At 38.4% G+C, this 20,312-nt stretch overlaps 1 protein-coding gene across 3 annotated transcripts in view; it reads right to left on the bottom strand.

Annotated features, from left to right (window-relative positions):
* The window catches only part of LHFPL3 (LHFPL tetraspan subfamily member 3), a 559,454-nt gene that overhangs the window by 256,813 nt on the left and 282,329 nt on the right, over positions 1–20,312 (bottom strand). The window lies entirely within an intron of this gene.

The raw sequence follows: 20,312 nt of genomic DNA, 5'->3' as shown, positions 1-20,312 counted from the left end.
ACTTGGAAGTAAAATAGACTGTCTAGGAAATAATGTGATGCCAAAACACAGTCAACATACACTTACTTAATTCGTGTCCTACTTTCAACCTAGCTCACCCACTTCTTGCTCCCCCACCCACAGCATATGTTCACTTGGGAAAAGCATACCCATCTTTCATGCGAGTCAATCTAAGGAAGCATCATGTAAGGCGTAAATATGCTTCTAAAATCATGTAATGTGGTTCAAAACCAAACATAAATATTTTCCAGGCAGTGTTTAGATTATCTATGCAATTTCCTCCATTAGCAGAATCAATCAAAAGTTAACTATTATGTGCCTAATTGCTCAAAGTGTCCTTATCTGGGGAAGAAGGACACAGTTTTCTTTGGAATTAGGTGTACTGCTCCTAAAAATGCAAAATTCTCAAAAACTATAGAAAGCCCTGTGTCATCTATGGATGGCAGGTTTTCCAGCTATGCTTGAGAGGAGAGAGACCAGACTCTACATAACAGATGCTAGTACCGGATACTCTAAATGAGACTTACTTACAAACATCAGTCTATTTGTAATCCAAAATATTTTCCCCAACACCTTAAAACTGTAAAAAGATCACAGAATAATTCAGGACTTCTGAAAATTCAAGTACATTCCCAAACGTATAGCTGAGTAATTATTTGATGTCAATGGTTTTACATATATCAATTCAAGTTATCAACCCACGTGAATCTGGCATATAGATAAGTAAATATTAATCTCTGATGTGTGTGGCTTTCAGCTTCTTTCCAAGAGCCAAATGATAGTTTCTATTGCATTGCTTTTACTTTATTTTTTTTAAAAGATTTTATTTATTTATTCATGAGACACAGAGAGAGAGAGAGGGAGAGAGAGAGGCAGAGACACAGGCAGAGGGAGAAGCAGGCTCCATGCAGGGAGCCCGACCTGGGACTCGATCCCGGGTCTTCAGGATCAGGCCCTGGGCCGAAGGCGGCACTAAACCACTGAGCCACCCGGGCTGCCCCATTGTATTGCTTTTAAAACGTTCCTTCCTGCTCCAAAATACTGCTCTAAATATGAGGTGAGGATTTGTATCCACTTTCCCCCCACAAAATATTACTTTAATAAGAATGTTACATATACAAATAGTTCTAAAGTCAAACAGTACTACACTTCTTATAATAAAAACTATCAGTCTCCTGTATCCCATCTTTTCCTCATCCCTCAGAGGTAACCCCTTTCAACATTTGAGCTGTTTCTTCTGGCATTAACTTCCATATTTCTAAGTAGTACAAGTACTATTACCTTTTAACATATCTGCTTTAGACACTGACTACTGAAAAAAGGCTGAATTTCCCTTATGATAGGTGAATATTATTCCTCCATTCCCAATATAATTAGACTTCAGCTTTCGTTAGGTCCATACATATTCAATGTTTTCATTATAATGACTACGTATGAATTGTTCGCTGCTGAACCAGAAAGTTAATATGACTCCATTTCCTCTCTTGAATTATATTTTATTGTTCCTAGAGATAATAACTGCTTTTTAAATTTACTCATTTGGAAGGGGAATGTCTGATTGTCTTTCCACAACCTCCAACAGCTCTATAAAATATCTCTCAGTATGATTTTCTACATGGTCAAATTTGTCATTTAACTTTTTGGCCTGTTTCTCCCCTGGACATATGCCTCCTAGAGTCCTCTGGTTTCCTGCTCCCATCTTGACTGGCTATGTTCTGACCTGGAGCAGAGCTGTCATGCTGGGGCTTCCTTTGATTCTCATACTGGAGGTTTCCTTCATCTCCTTCTTATATTGGATCTACATTCATCTTCCTCATACTTGGTTCACTCCCTTTGGTTATGTGGACCATATTCTTTCTTTCTTTTTTTTTTTTTGTAAATGTATTTTTTATTGGCGTTCAATTTGCCAACATATAGAATAACACCCAGTGCTCATCCCATCAAGTGCCCCCCTCAGTGCCTGTCACCCAGGCACCCACAACCCCTGCCCTCCTCTCCTTCCCCCACCCCTAGTTCATTTCCCAGAGTTAGGAGTCCTTCATGTTCTGTCTCCCTTTCTGATATTTCCCACTCATTTTTTCTCCTTTCCCCTTTATTCCCTGTCACTATTTTTTATATTCCCCAAATGAATGAGACCATATAATGTTTGTCCTTCTCCGATTGACTTATTTCACTCAGCATAATACCCTCCAGTTCCATGTGGACCACATTCTTCAGTAACTTCTTGAGTAATGGTGCAGAGAGAGAGATTTTTTGTGTGCTTTCCTGCCTGAAAATGTCCTTTCTATCTTCCCATTTACATGACAGTCTGGCTAGATATAGCATTCTTGGTTACAGATCATTTTCTTTCAGTATCTTGAAGTCATTGCTCTATTGCCTTTGAGCTTCCAACATGTCTGTTGGGAGGTTAGATACCATCTCATCCCTTTTCCTTTAAATTTTGTCCATTTGTTCTCTCCAGAAGCTTCTGGGCATCCTCTCCTTCTGCCTGGTGTTCTGAAATTTCATTATGGTGTACTTTGGAGTATACCTTTGTTCATTCATTGGCTACTTGGTAGCCTTCTCAAACTAGAAATTAATATCTTAGGAAATGCTGTGCCATTTCTTTTAAAATTTCTTCCTCACTCTCTTTTAAGTCATCCCTTTCTAAAACTCACATTAGTTGGATGTTGGGCATTCTGGATTAATAGGCTAATTTCCCACCTTTTCTCTATATATACTGTCTTTTTTTGTCCTACATTCTGAGAGATCCTTCCGTTGAAAGACATTATTTGGCTACATCATTTAAGATTTACAAATGTTTTTTTTCCTTTGTCTTTAATTATCTTTATTTTTATATAGCACCTTATTCTTGTTTTGTGTTTTCTTCTCTTAGCTTTCTGAGCATTTTAAGTATAGTTTCTTTGACACTTGATTCTGTTCTGTTTGGTACTGTTTCTGTTTCCCCTGAGCTCTTTTTTTCTGCTTATTTGTTTTTGTTTCTGCATTTCATGCTGGAGACTTGATTCAAATGTCACATGGTCCTTTTGTGTCCATTAATATTTAAGAGTGAGGCACTTAAAAGAGTGCCTTGGAAGTTCTTCGGGTACAGGAAGGGCTGGTATACTGAGGGGCTTTACTGTAGAGCAACAGGATGGCCAGCTGGCATCTTGGGGGAAATGTCAACATTTCAGTACCTGTAGTTGTTGGTGTGGCTCATTTGCTTCACAGAAGGATCTTACAATCTTCTGCTTGGGAGATATGATTCTGGATGCTAGAGCTGGAGTGGAAAAGAAGACTCTAAGAGTCTCACTGTTCACTACGAGGCTGACTTAATCCAACCCCCCCCCCCAACTTTAAGTCCAACACTCTTTTTTCCTTGGTGCTTGATGCCCTTAATCTGGAACTTATCTGATTCATTTTTTCCAGGGCAAAAACCTTATTTTCTATAGAGGTGGGAGAAGATTTGTCTCTTACATGGGGTGGAGGTAAAATTCTGAGAGGTTCTATTTACTCCTTATACAGACTTTTAAATATCCTCCCCTCTTTTTCAGCCACAAGCCTTCTTTCTCCTGTGGTGCACAATGTCTCCAATTTCTTTCTTTATTATTATTTTTTTAAATATTTTATTTATTCATTCATGAGAGACACATACAGAGAGGCAGAAACATAGAGGGAGAAGCAGGCTCCTTGCAGGGAGCCGGATGTGGGACTCGATCCCAGGACCCTGGGATCACGACCTGAGCCAAAGGCAGATGCTCAACCACTGGTGCCCAAATGTCTCCAATTTCTAAGACTTTTCAAGACTCCCACAGAAGAGAGCTTTGTTTTTTTGTCATCCTTCTTCTTCCCCTTGTGTGTGGTAAAGAAGATCAACTTTACTCTTTTTAGGTAATTCATCTACCATTCTTCTATTTGCTTTCTCTTTTATATTTTTGTGATTCAGGATGGTATCTGCCTCTTTGTTTAATTCAAGATAAAGTTTTTGCTTCTGCTTTTGTTCTCTCTGTTGTCAGTGTGTGTGTGTGTGTGTGTGTGTGTGTGTGTGTGTGTGTATGTTTTGAGAGAAGGATCATAAGTTATAGGATCAAAAAGACAAGGGCACAATTCCTCAAATAACCTGTATCCATAGGCCAAAATAGCTATTCAAATCATTGAATAAAATGTTAGTCTAATAAGTTGTTTGCTCATAAGGTATGGACAATGTATTTTTCTTTTCTTTCTTTTTTTTGACAATTTATTTTTCAAGGCAATTTGGGATAACTGGAAAGAACACAAACTCTGGGATTGGAGGGAGCTGAGCTTGAATCTGAGCTCTCAGTTTTCCTAGCTTTCTCATCTTAGTCTATTTCTTAACTTCTTAGATCTTAAATTATCTACACTATTACTAAATTCAAAGTCATAGTAAGGATTAAGTGAATATATGGTAAAGTTTTTAGCATAGTTCCTGGTACTCTGCAGCTAATAGTTTAGGAATCCTGAAGACAGAGTATATGGACTGAACTGTGTCCCACCAACCCCCCAAAATCCTGTGTTGAAGCCCTAACCCCCAATGTGATTACATTTGGAGACAGGATCTGTGAAGAGGTTATTAAGATTAAAGGAGGTCATAAGGGTGGGGCCCTAAGCCAATAGAGCTGGTGTCCCTGTAAACAGAGGAAAAGACACCACAGCTGTCTATCTCCACCATGTAGGACACAGTGGATAGAGGCTATCTATAAACCACACAGAATACTATCAGCAAGAGTCAAAACTGACCATGTGTGGCACCCCAACCTCAGACTTCCAACCTCCTGAACTGAGAAAATACATTTCTGTTGCTTAAACCATCCAATCTATGGTATTTGTTTTGGCAGCTTGTGCTGACTAACACACATGGTGACCATATATTTTACGAAAAAAAAATGGTTATCAACGATTGAACTTTACATTTACTACAGAAAATGAGGAGGACATCAGTGAGGAAACAGAGATGTTTGTTATATATTCTTCTAAGAGTTTAGGCTAATTATGGTACTCAGCCTGTGCTGTATTAGAATCACTGAACTATAGAGGGGAATAGAGAAAGGTGTTTTGCCAGTGGTGTTCCCACCCACTTGAACAGAAATAGTCAAACAAAATGCCTATCACAAGGTAGGTGCTCAGTTATTGGTTGTGGAATGAATGAATGTTTTTCCCTAGAAAGTCCTATAAAAAAAATCAAACGAAAGTCCTATTTGTTGAATATAATCTAGGAACTCAGAATGGAAGACAAATCACTAAATTGTGCTTCCAAGTGTTTAGGACTCAGATTGATGTTTTCCAGAGAGTATCTGACATTGAGAAATCTAATAACTTGTAGACATCCCAAACAGAAAACTTAGCCAGGGTTAGGAAGGTTTCAGCAGCCACTCTTAGCACTAAAATTGTCTTTAGACATCATTATCATCTTTATCATTATTAAAATCATCCTTTGTATTTACTGCAAAAACACCTACTCTGATGTGCTCAAAGCATTATTGAGACTGTCCAGCTACTTGCATAAAATCCATAGTTTCCATTTCTATACCCTTATCATTTAATGATATCATTAGATATCACTAGATACCAGTTATCTAACCTGTGACCTGAATTGTATGTAACTTTGACTTAATTTAAAAGAGTTATCCGTATCAAAAACTAGAGAGACCGAATCAAATTTCTTGGAAACATTTATGAAAGTTATTCACCTTTTAAATCTAATCGGGAGGTGGGCGCTTGACGGGATGAGCACTGGGTGTTATTCTATATGTTGACAAATTGAACACCAATAAAAAATAAATTGATAAAAAAATAAATGTAATCGGGTTATTTTATATAGTTATATTTTAGAAATTGCTTCCCATTATAGGACTATAATAATCTTTAGGCTAAAGAATTCACATACCAGTTTAAGATGAACCATCAAATCCTTTCCTTTTATTATAATAATGTCTACATCCTGAAGAGCATATTCAAATAGTAGTCTTAGCAATGGCCCTATGCAACTTAATTATGCGCAGGGATTTAATTATTTGGATCTTTAGGACTAGGATGATTGAAAGTTTTACTGCTGTCTGGATATGAAAAACTGACTTTAGAGTTCTCTTCATTGTTTTCTTCCTAAAAGAGATGTGACCTCATCAGGCACAAATAACTTATAGGGTAAGTTAACTATGAAGTTTGAGGCTTGTCTCTTTGATGGAATATTGGGGTAAATAGAGCTGCCCTGGCCTGCTCACAGAATCTCATAAAGGACCAGAGAAAGAAGGAAACCCAAAGAAATGTGCCCCACCTCTACCCAAAGATAGGTGACTCGTCAGCACCTAAAGCCATCCCTGACCTTTCTCAGCAACACTAATGTTGAGAAAGGCCCTCTAAGATTGCATCTCACGTTCCTTCCCATAACTTTTTCCTGATGGTTCCTCTTCTGTCCTAAATTATCCTCCAATGTGAAAGTGCTTGTGAAGGTTGCAACCATGTCTTGCTGGTGCCTTCTTTTACTAAGGCTAATGTCCTCAGGTCCTGTCACTCTTCTCAGGCTCCTCATCATACTGGTTTGGAAGCGCTAGAGTTCTTCACTGGCTTTCTTTAGTGGGTGTGCCTAGATTTGAATGCAATATTCAGGCCATAAGAAAAGCTCTGGAGATAAAAACAGGCTAATATATCTCTTGCTCTGAACCCCATTAATGCATCCTAATGTATTAGTGGGTTTTTTGTTGTTTTTGTTTTTTTTAGGGATCATATCAAATTATAGGCCCATAATATACTTAGAGCAAACGAGCTCCCTCTCCCTAAGCTCTTTTTCCCCAAAACTGATAAACTCATTCTTCCTCCATCCCTTCCATGTCCCTACTAAATATCAGCATGTTAATTTAGACTGCTGATTCTCAGTCATGGGTCATGCTCCGTCCAAGGACCATTCAAGATCTCTGGAGGAGATGGAGTTAGGTTGACAAGCAGGGCACTGGTGACCAGTTTCAAAGGGATACCCAATATGGCTTTATCTTTGAAAAATAAGAGGATATCAGTAAATTTTCAGGAAATGAGAAGTTACAGTGTTCCAATTATTAATTTATTACCTCAGCTGCAAATCCATTCTTCATTGCCTGCAAAAATTGAGATGGACATTGTAAATACTTTCCTTTGTCAGCTGGTATGAGGTTAAGTGTGGTCAGAAAGGGGTGTTGCAGAGATACCACAGGAGATGAGATACCTCCTCGTGAATAGCTTTTCCTGGCACCCAAGGGCAGATTCCAGCGTGTTCTATCATCACCACACCACAGTGACTTCTCTGCCATTTAATGAGTCATAGTTCTTCCCTCTCCAGTGAGGTCTGGATATTTCATCCTGAGGTAGGGGAAGCTCTTCCTTGGATAGTTTGTCTAAGCTCTAAGGGGAGTGACTGCTCCTTATAATCTGATTTTCTTATCTTCTCTAGAGCTCTTTACTTTTTTACTAGCCAATCTCTTGTTGCTCCAATCCCCTCCTGTAAATAATAATTCTTTATATTCAATTTTCCCAGTTCAATTTACTGTGTATTTTTTCTCTCCTAATAGGACCGTGAGTGTCATACAAGGGCTTTGAGAAAGAGCTGGCTCCGACTTGAAAAGATCAGGTAAGTAAATATCTCTGCAAAACCTGGCAAATGCAAAACACAGCAATGGAGCTGTGCTCTTGCCTTGAATTGTCTGGTGCTGAGTCACTGGATTCAACTCCTGTGCCTGGTGTTCCAGGTGTCCCATTGATGGTCTCTGTTTTGCTCTACGATCTCAGAAATCTCAGTTTTCCTTTATCTCCTGCCAGCATTCTTTATTCCGGCCCAATCTGCAATGCTGCCCCTCAGAAGGTGACCTAATTTCATAACCATCCATGCCTTTCTTGCATGTAATTATCTCCTTCTTGATGCGGTTTTTTCTCCTCTGAATCAGTTCTGCCACCTTACAAAGATGGCTTACCATTCAGTTTCTCTAAAAAGAAATATTTCTAGGTGAACCTAAACACATATGATTCGCTCTCTCTTTTTTTTTTTTTTTTTGATTTGCTCATTTATCCTGCAATTGCCCTTGGCAGTTCTGGGGCCCTGGTGCTAGTGCATTTCAAATGTTTGAAATCTTTGTAAGTCCATTGAGACTCTGACAATAAATCACAAATTCCTCCAAAGCAGGGATTTTCTCTTTTATTTCTCTTGTATGCCTTCTTGAGGGACCTGGTTCTATGCTCAATGAGGTCAGAGCTAACTGAATGACTAGGGACAGCTGGAACCTTCAGTTCTTTGATAAATGATGTCAAAACAACATGATGTGTTGACAACAGCTGCAGGAGAAGAAAAATGCACAAAGAAGTACACACACTCTTGAGGCATGTGTGATGTTCAAAAATGCACATGGTCCATTTTATATACTTCCTACTTAAGAGTAGTAGTCAGAAGTGAATCCCATCCAATACGGCATCAACCCTATCAAGATGGAGAGTCAGCTAGCAGTTACAGAACAGGGGCTGCATTTACTGGCCAGTATTGGCTAGGATACAGACTGGCTCTGGCTACTCTAAGTGGTTTCTTAAATAGTTTTCTCAACACCTTTTATGCATCAATTGGCAAGTCTAAGTCACGAGTGGTGAGCTGGAACACAGCCACTATATCAGTATTGAAGCCAAGCTTGGAGTAGCATTAGCTCTGCGGGGTTGGAAATGTTCAAGTGACAGAGAGCAGAAGGCCTGCTAACCAGCCTCCATGTGGGGAAGGGCAGGCGAAGACTTCTTGAGGAAGACATAAGGTGCTGCTACCTACACTATAAATATTGCTAAAGCAGCAAGCTACTCAACCTGGCTTGTGGCCCTCTGAAACCAAGTAAATCATTCTGAATGGCAGGACCACAAATTCTGGAGAGTAGAGAAGCAGAACTATGAACAGTGACCAGGCCAGCAGCTAACTTTCCAGAAGATGTGCATGGATGCAATGAGTGGGGAGCTGATGAACCCTCATCAGCCCTTGTCACCAGAACACATGAGTGTCAGTGAATCCAACAACATTCTGCTATGAATACAAAAAAGCACTGAGTGAGACAGGTCTAATATGTCAGAAGAAGTATGGGAGAACATTGACCCTGTAAAGGGGAGACAGATTTTTCTGGTCATCAGCTGGTAACACCTATATTTTTAGTTATTACAGTGACACAAGAGGAATAAAACCCAAACAAAATTTATCTGACAGAAGGCAAGATGGTATTTTATTTTGCAACATTCCCAGATACTTAGACAAAGAATATTTTCCACATATCTTAAGTCAACACTGATATGATCAGTCATTGATCCCTGGATCTGAGAAGCTTGCTTCATATCTGATATCAAGAAAGATTCCTCTTTATGGTGTAGCCTCTCCAAATTATGGCCTAAGTGTCCAAAGTCATCTTAAAAATAATCAATGAGAGTAGAATGGAGGCCAGTTCTTAATTTCTTTAAAAAGAACTAATATTTGGCTAAAATTACACAGAAAACTCCTACAAAAATGATATTTAATTTTACCTGAAAAAAACAAGTTTAACTCCAGGGCATCTCGGTAATATGAAAATTTCTCTCTCTCCCTCCTGCTCTCCCACTCCCTTTCCAGCCCCAACACATATCACACAGGGCCACTTATTTCCAATGACCAAAAAACACTACTACTAGTTGTAATAATTTAGCAATTCTGCACATGCAGTAATATTTTTGACAATTTTTACCTGATGGGACCACAAGGGAAGATTTATTAACTAAATTTAGTATTCCGACAACACAGGTTCAAAGTAAATATTACTTACATCATCACAGAGATCTCCCCAACAAATATTTTGTAAATAAAAAAGGATCCTTGGTACATCATCAGATAAAAAATAATCCTTGAGCATTTGATTTTTGTGGCTTGTCAAATTCTACAGCTTGATTTAATGCCAGTATCTGGGGATTATATATGCCAAGGCAATGCTGTATTTTGATTTCTGGTGCTTTATCTTAGCTGAATATGGAAGTGATTTACGGAAGGTTTTGTCTAGAGTAGTAGCTGCAGCAATAAAGAACCATTCTATTTAGGGCTTGCTTGGTAATGTACCTAATACAGCATCACCTGCAATAAGACTCCATATCCATGTATAATTACCAGCATTGATGTAGAACAGGAGTGAGCCATGTGTATCTGATTTTCAGAGGACAAGAGAACACTTCTCACTGTCATATACTCCAGCCTTGTGCATTCCCTCTGCCTGCACTTCAGGCATTTCTATTCAAGACATTTAAGAGTTACCTGTGGACACAGCTTCCTTGACCCCTGATGATTCAGGTTGAAAAAGATCATACATTTACTCCCTCTAATGGATTATGGACATCTGGTTTGGATAATTCATAGTTATGGTTATTTCCTTATTTCCTTTATTGCAAGAGCAGTAGACAACTGAAGAAAGAGAATATTTGATTTTTCAATAACTCTCTGCCTATCATACCACATAGTGAGGCAAAAGTGCTTTCTTTAGGTTCTGCCTTGGAGGCAGTATAGCCTAGAAGTTTGATCATGGTCAAATTTTAGAAATTCAGAGTTTTTTAAAAACCATATTATCCAATTTAGTATCACTATTAATGGAACTGATTAACAGCATGTGATTCCTGATATGAAGTACTAAGATACCCTCAACACTTGTATTACTACAAAAGGTATGAAATATAATCATAAAGAAACATTAAACAAATCATATTATTTACTTGGCTAAAAATAAAAGAGTCATGGTCAATAGCTAATGGCTTTTCAGGATATTGTCAGTACCTCCCATGTGGTTTTTCTGACACATACCAACTTGGCACTTTTCAAAGGATCATATTCATAGCTTGTGTTAGCTGAGATATCTAGGATATATGAGTTACAGGTAGACACAAACCTATAACAGCTCAATATAGGATAAGTTTTTTCTTCCTCACAAAAGTCAGACTGCTTAGAGGAAGTAATTTTTCTACAAAGTAATTCCTGAGTCCTGCTTCTTCCATGTGGTTGTGGTACTCTTCCATCTTCAGTGTAGAGACAAGAGACCGAATATAAAGGATGAAGTATTTCGTGGGACTTATTTTAACACTGACATCTACATTCTACTACATAGAATTTATTGCAGATTGACTTCTGTTAGAATTTCCCAAATCCATTACCTTCATAAGATTTTTCATCTGGTTGACATACTATGAGTTCTGAGTTCTCTACCACTCAATGCATTTTCTGTTGTCCAGAGGAAGGTGGTTTTTGGCTGTAGTTATCATACATTTATTACTTCCTAGATTTTTTTCATTCTCTACTTACTGAGATTCAATCTTTCAACAAAAAATTATACATTATTATTACTTTCTGTGTTTCTCCACAATGGAAGTTTACTGAGGGTTGAATTTATACACAGTGTTTCCTATATTCATTACCTCCAGTGATTTTTTTTCTTTCAGAGAATTTCCTGATGTCCAATAAGACCTAAAAGTATCCTTAGTAGCTGAAAAGCTGTTTATGTACATTTCAAGAGTCTCCTTCCAGTGTAAGTTCTTGCTCTAGACTTAATGTAGGTATTCTTCCAAAATTCCTATGTTCAAACCTAATCCTCAATGTGCTGGTATTTGGAAGCAGAGGACTTTAGGAGATGATTGTTAGGAGAGTAGAAACTTAATAAATGGCATTAGTGTTCTTATAAAAGAGGTCCCAATGGGCTCCCTTGACCATTCTTCTATGTGAGGACAAAACAAGAAGATGGCCATCTATGAACCAGGAAGTGGATCCTCACCAGACAATAGCTCTTGATCTTGGACTTTCCAATTATCACAACTAAGAGAAATAAATACCTGCTATTTATGCCGCCTGGTCTTGGATATTTTTCTTACAGCAACCTGAACAGGCTAAATCAGTTCTCTTATGAACAGTGAGGAACTTCTTGAGGAACATCCTTGTTTATTAACTTAATAGCTTATAGCTCCTTCTCTGAGTTCTGTTATCTTTTCTTAGCCCTGACATGTGGCTGATAAATTTCCCTACATACGTTGTCTTTATACTTTCTCCCCTCTGAGTTACCTGATGTTCTCAAAGGTATGCTTTCTGGCTGAAAGCATTCCAAGACCCATGACATTTACTGGGCTATTCATGTGTTTCAGTTGTCTGATGTAATACAATATTTTATGTCTGGATGAAAGTATCTCCATATTCATTATATTCATGTTTAATTCTATGAGTCTTCTGATCCTGATGTTTTTTTTTTTTTTCCTGATCCCAACGTTTAACTCCTGTGGAAATCTTCCCTATATCAATCACATTTATATGGTTTCTCATGTATGATGAAGGGGATCAGAGATTATGGGAGAATATGCCATGCCAGTTTGGCATAAGTATTATTTTGAGCTCAAAACAACTTAAAAAGAGCAAATGCAGAAAAATCTCTCCATCTTCCTCCTATCTACCAAAAGGTAGGGCATGAATCTCCTTTTGTGGGTGTCCCACATCTCCTCTCCCATGAGAAAGAGAAGATGGCACCAAGTAACATCTGCATAAGGAGACCCTACTGAAATAACCTTTATCTTACATTCATTGGCTCACATATTTACCTTCCCAGAATATACCACCAGTTTCCTTTGTCTGGACACTTCTCTGCAAATGAAAATGAAAAGCTGTTTATGTACATTTCAAGAGTCTCCTTCCAGTGTAAGGTCTTGCTCTAGACTGAATGTCTTTGGTTAAAGTGGCATATAAGCCTCCAGATCTGATGACCTCTTTGGGGGTTTTCATTTCATTCCTGTGAGACGTCTCCATGTGCATGTGAAATAAACCTTCTTTTCCTGTTAATGTCTTTAAAATCACATGGCCCCAGCCACTCAGCCTGAGAGTAAAGTTATTTTTCTTCCTCTTAGCTTTTTACATATGACAACCCTCTGAAAATCTTCCCATGTTGCTACATCATAGGCTGTCTCTTCTTCCTGAGTTTTCTGACACTTTCATAAGGTGGGACTCAAATTCAGAGTTCTAATCTCAAATTCTCAACACAGAGCAGCTACAGCAGGCAAGGAACTGTCCTGGGTGCTGAAACTCCTAGTGTGTCACCGAGAGTGCAAGTAATGAAAGAAATGGCACCTTCATGAGGGCCTAGCAAAAATAAGGAGGGTCTTTGCTTTTGAAAAACAGCCCAGTAGGACACCTAATTTTGTGTATAAGTCTGCTCACCTCAACTCTGTCCAGTGGTGCAATATCTTCTCGTTCTTCCTGAAGATGTCCCTTCCATCATCATAAAAAGCCACACTTCATAATTTGGTTATAAAAGCAGCAGGATGTGTACTCTATCATTAAATAGTTTTGTTTTTGGATGTTCCCAACCAGGACATATCAGCACTTCATAATGTCTAAACTCCTCTTGTCCTCACAATGTCCATCATTCACATGTTAAAACTCCTGAAGTACATAAATTTGTATATTAGATTGGACTTCAGGTCAGAGGGCCTTAAAAGTGAAAGATGGAGGGGGGAGGTAAGTACTCTAAGGTACTTGATGAACAATGAGAGAACAAGGAAAGGATATTATGCAAACCTGAGCAATCAGCTTATTGTAGATTCCTATTTGGGAAACTGAAAAAAATAGAATGAAAGTTTGAAACTTTCTGCCTCAGATATTCACACTTGTAACTGTGAACAGCTGGACTCTAGAGGCAGGAAGTCTGATGCTCAGAGCCCTGCCATGAAGTGTCTTTGGGGCTGATAATGAGTCACACACATCACCCTCTCTGGAAAGCAATCTTGTAAGGAGCAGACACTCATGTCTAAAATGTTCAGCTCTGGAGCTAGTACATATTTTGATTAAAGTGAAAAAATTACATGGGCTTGGAGGATGTTTTTCTCATAATATTACTGTCTTATTTATATAAAAGGAATAACTATAGTACATTGTGTTGTTTATTCTTACTGAGTATATATGCCAAGCATGAGAGCAGAGCTTATTAAGGCCTGTCAGGCAAACTGGTTCTGGCAGGGCTATGGGAGGAAAGATGACAGCTGGCTGGCTGGGGTGTTATTTTGGAAACTTTGAAGAAGTTTCATGATGAGAATACCATGTGAACATTTTATTTATTTTATTTATTTTTTAGCAGACCTTATTTATTTATTTGAGAGAGAGAGAGAGAGAGAGAGAGAGATCACAAGCAGGAGGGAAGGGTAGAGGAGAAGCAGACTCCCCTCTGAGCAAGGGAGCCCAATGTGGGACTCGATTACAGGACCCTGAGATCATGACCTGAGCTAAAGGCAGATACTTAACTGACTGAGCCACCCAGAAACCCCCCATGTGAATATTTTAAACATCACCCTCTTCCTACAGACACATGTAAACATGATCAACATCTGGTGGGAATGCATACTGGTGCAGCCACGGTGGAAAACAGTATGAGGGTTCCTCAGAAAGTTAAAAATAGTAATCATGTTACTGGGCATTTACCCCCAAACACTAATTCAAATGGATACAAGTATCTTATGTTTATTACAGCATTATTTACAATAGCCAAATTATGGAAACAGCCCAAGTATCCACTGATAGATGAATGGATAAAGAAGACGTGATATATAAATATAGATAATATAATATTATTCAGCTATAAAAAAGAATGAATTCTTGCCCTTTGCAACAACATGGATGGAGCTAGAAAGTAAAATGCTAAGTGAAATTAGTCCGAGAAAGACAAATGCCATATGATTTCACTCACATGTAGATTTAAGAAACAAAACAAGCAAAAGGGAAAAAGGTAGACAAACCAAGAAATAGACTCTTAACATAGAGAACAAACTGATGGTTACCAGAGGGGAGGGAAGTGAGGGCATGAGTGAAATAGGTGATACGGATTAAAGACTACACTTACCATGATGAGCACTGAGTAATGTATGGAATTACTGAATCACAACACTGTATGCCTGAAGCTAATAGAACACTGTATGTAAATTATATTGGAATTAAAATACAAATTAATAGAAGATGCTTAACAACACTAACCCTCACAGATATGAAGACAAAACCACAGTGAGATATCACTTCACACCTGTCAGAATGGCTGGACTCAAAAAGACAAGAAATAACAAGTGTTGGCAAGAATGCGAAGAAAAAGAAACACTTATGCACTATTGGGAATGCAAGCTGGTGCAGCCATTGTGGAAAATAGTATGAAGTTTCCTCAAAAAATCAAAAGTGGAACCACTATATGATCCAGTAATACTCACTAGTGGGTATTTATTTACCCAAAGAAATGAAACCACTAATACAAAAAATATATGCACCCTACATTTTTCACATTATTTATAGTAGCCAAGATATGGAAGCAACCAAAGTGTCCAGTGATAGATGAATGGACAAAGAAAATGTGATATATTTATAACATATACATAACGGAATACTACACAGCCATAAAAGGATGAGTTCTTTTGCCATTTGTCATAACATGGATGGACCTAGAGGGTATTATGCTAAGTGAAATAAGTGAGACTGAGAAAGACAAATATCATATGATTTCACATATGTGGAATCTAAAAACAAAACAAAACAAAAAACCCAAATCAACGTACAAACAAAAAGCAGAATCAGACCTATGAATACAGAGAGCAAACAGATGGTTGCTGGGAGAGGGTGATGGGCAATATGGGTGAAGTGTTATGGGAGACACAGGTTTCTACTTACAGAATGAATAAGTCATGGGAATAAAAGGCGCAGCATAGGAAACACAGTCAATGATATTATAATAGCATGGTACGATGACAAGCTACCCTTGTGGTGAGCATATAAACATAACAGAGAGAAGTTGAATCATATGTTATATGCCTGAAACTAATGTAACATTGTGTGTCAACGATACTCAAATTAAAAAAAAAATTAAAAAACCATCAACACTGCCATCTTTGTGTGCACAACCTTGATTGTATCTGTTTGGCAAAGTCACATGCAGTGCATGAAAGAGCCCAGGGAAGAGCTCACATGGTGGTAAAATTTCCTCTTGAAGTTCCAAATTTAGGTAAGCCATTGATCACTTAGTGATTGAAAGTTGTTCGTAATTTGGAGGTGGAGAACAGCCAATGAGCAAGGGAGCCTGGTGTTCACATCACAAATAACTGGTGATGTCACTCTCAACAGAAAGACCAATGCTAAAAAGGATAACATGATCTTCTCCTTCCTTTATGCATAAAATATAGAGGAACAGCAATAAGGGAGGTGTGGTAAACACTTTGAAGATAGTAAATGCCAAGTGTGACTTCTCTCTTTTCTGGAATGCCACGCTTATTACTGCTTCTGGGCTTTTGTTCGTGAATGGGAGGATTCTGGTCTCCAGTTCCGTGGAATTGAGATGGGCAGCATTTTGCTCACAGAACAAAAAGGCAAAATTATAAGTTTGCTGTTTAAACTGGCTCTTTCTTATGAGAGCCCCCAAAATGCCAAAAGTAATTAAAATCATTGTTTTCAAATAGATGTCATAATTAATTCAGAATGGTTGCCTTCTTTTCATATATTTTGTTGGGTGAAGGAGGACAACATATTCAAATGCAGTTGGTATCTTTTAAATAATTGCCTAATATTTAACACTATCCAGGTGGAGACTTAATGCAAGGACCATCTTAAGAGAAGAGTTCATCTGACTATATATGATTTTCTAAGATGTTTTAATAAGTTAGAAGCAGGAAGATTCCCTCTACATATAACCTTCAGGCAGATGTCATCTAACCCATTGTAGGAAGATAAATATTTAATTCTTCATAATCTTTTAGGAGGTGAAAACACAATGCTTATTATCTACAAACCATCTCAATGATTAATATCCTACATGATCAGAAAATTCTTTTTATACCTGAACCCAGATTTATTCTCCACTTACTATTTAATGAATTCTCTGGACATAAATATCTCTCATATATGTTAAACCAATCTATCCAGCTTTTTCCACTAGGAAAGAAAGGAGAAAAATACACCCTTTGTAAATCTCAACCTGCCACTTTTTGTAACACTCAATTTTTTTGAGTTGAAGGGACACCATTAAATGGTCTCTCAAAGAATATTATTATTTCTCCTTCCACCCACCCATACGTCCACCCATTTATCAATCCATCCATCCTACCCCATCTTTAAAAAAATTATTTGAAATAATGACTCTTCTTTATTACAAATTTAAATCAGGAATAAGTAGAGCTGCTTTGCCTAAAGGGATAGTGGTAATGGGGAGGCCCACTCATGGCCTTGTCCTCCTTTCTCTTCACTTCTTTCCTGCTGGGAGTGTAACTGAAGTACCTCCACACACACTGTGGGACACTGAGGAAGATGAATTCCAAGAAGAATTCCCCGAGTGACTATCAGAATAGTTGAAATTCCATGGGAGTTCTTGAATTTCGGTAAGTCACTATTTACAGACCACAAGAGTTGATTAGAACACTCTGATTCCTGATTTGACTACTAAGGTAGTAGCTGGGTTGCTGAGCATAGCTGCAGCTCCACAAACTGCTCCCTGAATTCTTTTTGGAGGTGGATTTTTCACTTTTAGATGTATGTAAAAGTCTCAGGATATTTGGTTTATTTTATTTTTAAAAAACATTTTATTTATTCATAAGAGACACATAGAGAGAAGTAGAGACATAGCCAGAGGAAGAAGCAGGCTCCCGCAGGAAGCCTGATATGAGACTTGATCCCTGGACCCCAGGATCATGTGCTGAGCTGAAGGCAGATGCTCAAATACTGAGCCACCAGGGCGTCCCAAGATATTTGGTTTAAATTTGAAGTGATATAGTGGTTGAGAAGTCACTACTGCCTAAATGCCTGAAAAACCTCACATCGACAATATTCAAGACTAGGATCCTTATAATAACACCAAAGAAAACCATTTCTTCTATAACAAGTTTCTTCAATAAATATAACCTGCTGTTTCTGAACTAGACGCAACTAGTCACTTACTCAATATTTCAGTTACCCATTTTTATGAAACAAACAACACTATTTTATTTTCTCATCATTCTGAGTCAGGAATTTGGGCAGGGCTCCTCTGCATTCCCCTGCTTCACTTGCATTGACTGGGGTGCTGGAGTAAGTACCCAGAAGGCTCCAAATGGCTTCACTTACATGACTGGTAGTCATGCTGGCTTTGGCTAAGAGCTCAGTCAGAGCTGTTGGCCAGGAGCCTTGGACCTCCTCTATGTGGGTTTCTCCACGTGGCTGCTTAGCCCTCACAGCATGGCAGCAAGGTTCAAGAAGTTCTTGAGATTTTAAAGGGAAATTCTGCAGACCCTGCAAGATACAGTTTCAGAGGTTACTCAGTGTCACCTCTGTCACATTTCCTTGGTCAAATGGGCCAAAGAGTCAGCCCACACTGAAAGAGGAATGTCCACATCACATTGTAAAAGAACATGCAAAAGGAGAAAATAATCTGCTCATCATATACGATTTGTACCTACAATCATAAAAAAATCTCAAAATTCAATAAAACCCAAATAACCCAATTAAAAAATGGACAAAGATCTTAAATAGGCATTTCTCCAAAGAAGATTATATTAATGGGCAATAAATACATGAAAAGAAGCTCATTAGCCACCAAGGAAATGCAAAGGAAAACCACAGTGAGGGAACACGTCACACCCAGGAGGATGGTTACAATAAAAAAGACAGATGATAACAAGTGTCAGTGAGGTTGTGGAGAAATTGAAACCCTCATGCACTGGTGGTGGAAATGTAAAATCGTGCAGCCACTGTGGAAGGCATTCTGGTAGTTACTCTAATGGTTAAACACAAGAGTTGCCATATATTCCAACAATTCCACTCCTAGGTGTACACCAAAGAAAAAGAAAAACGCATGTCCACACAAAAACTTTTACATGAATGTCAGAGTAGCATTATTCCAAATAGCAAAAACAGTGGAAACAACCCTAAATGTCCATTAACTGATGAATGGATAAATAAAATGTGGTACATTCATACAGTGGAATATTACTTGGCAATAGAAAGGAGTGAGATATTAATGCATGCCACAATAGGGATGAGCCTTTAAAACATTATGTTAAGTGAAAAAAAGTGGCTAAAGAACACATATTATAGAATTCCATTTATATGAGATGTCCAGAATAGGGAAATCTATAGAGACAGAAATTTTGCCCCATGGATTGCTTATGGAAGAGGAAATATATAAAAATGCTTGAAAAGAGCCAACTTTGTGAACAGGGGATGAGGGCTTTCCTAAAAGGGGTGGTTGTGTAGGGCTGTGGGGTAGAAGGAGTAGCAGGGAAGGGGAGAGTGACTGCTAATGAGTATGCAGATTTTCTAGGAGGGGGAGTGTAATAAAAATGTTCTAAAATCAATTGTAGTTGATGGTTGCACAACTGTGAGTATACTATGAATGGCTGGATTGTGCACATTGAATAGGTAAATTTTATGGTTATATGAATTATGTCTCAACAAAGCAATTTATAGGATTGGGAATATTGTTGTAGCCATTTTGGAAACACAATCTACCACACTAAGAGGGATTCATTGTTTATGCCACAATAAGTGGAAATCAAAGGGATTAGTTAATTATAAACACATGTGTTGTGTCTTCCGGGGTGGGGAGAGTATTTTTTGATGGGTGGAAGATGTTTTTTATGTTGATATGCTACTCAAAGACTGGGCAGGAGAGTCCAATTTTCTTTCTTTCTTTGTTATGTTATTTGGGAACTTAGAGCTCAAAGTTGCTATAAAGTCAAAGTTTTATAACCTCTATTTATTAGAGGAGGAGTCCTCTGTTCTTGTCCTCTTTTCTTCTAACAGTTCTACAATAAAATAAGAGCATTGACGTTGGAGTGTACATGTCACCTCTGTTCCTAGTTACAGACCCAACCAGCTACAACTGACAAGCCAGCTACAACTCCCTTGTGAGAGAACAGTTCCCTAGTATGACATCTCCACAGATGGCAGAAAGTTTAAGTGATCATCCAGCTCCATGGAGGGAAAGGTATCAATGACAGCACCTCTGTTGGGAGGTTCTGGGCTCCCCCACCTTGCTCAGCCCACTCTCCGATGGTCTTTCTCATTCACTGCAGTAGCAGCTGCTTCTTTCAATCTGAGTCTGCTGGAGTGGGCAGCAGTTCAGTTTGCAAAAGCGTTAACTCTGGGAAATCACATGTTAGCATGGTGCTTGCAGGAAAGGCCAACAAAAACATAAGCATGCTTGCTTCTGGAGTGGCAAATTCTTTCAGCGCAACCTCTCTCATTGAATATTAGAGCTTTCCGCTACCCATCAGAGAGAAAGAACACAATTCTCAGTAAACCTCAAGAGCCACAAAACTAATTTTCAGTTCCAGATCTCATTCGTCGCCTTTTG

This window comes from Canis lupus, chromosome 21 (assembly GCF_048164855.1).
Source record: "Canis lupus baileyi chromosome 21, mCanLup2.hap1, whole genome shotgun sequence".
NCBI classification, from domain to species: domain Eukaryota; kingdom Metazoa; phylum Chordata; class Mammalia; order Carnivora; family Canidae; genus Canis; species Canis lupus.
Note: the sequence above shows the minus strand (reverse complement) of the source record. Positions and strands in the feature narration are given on the sequence as shown.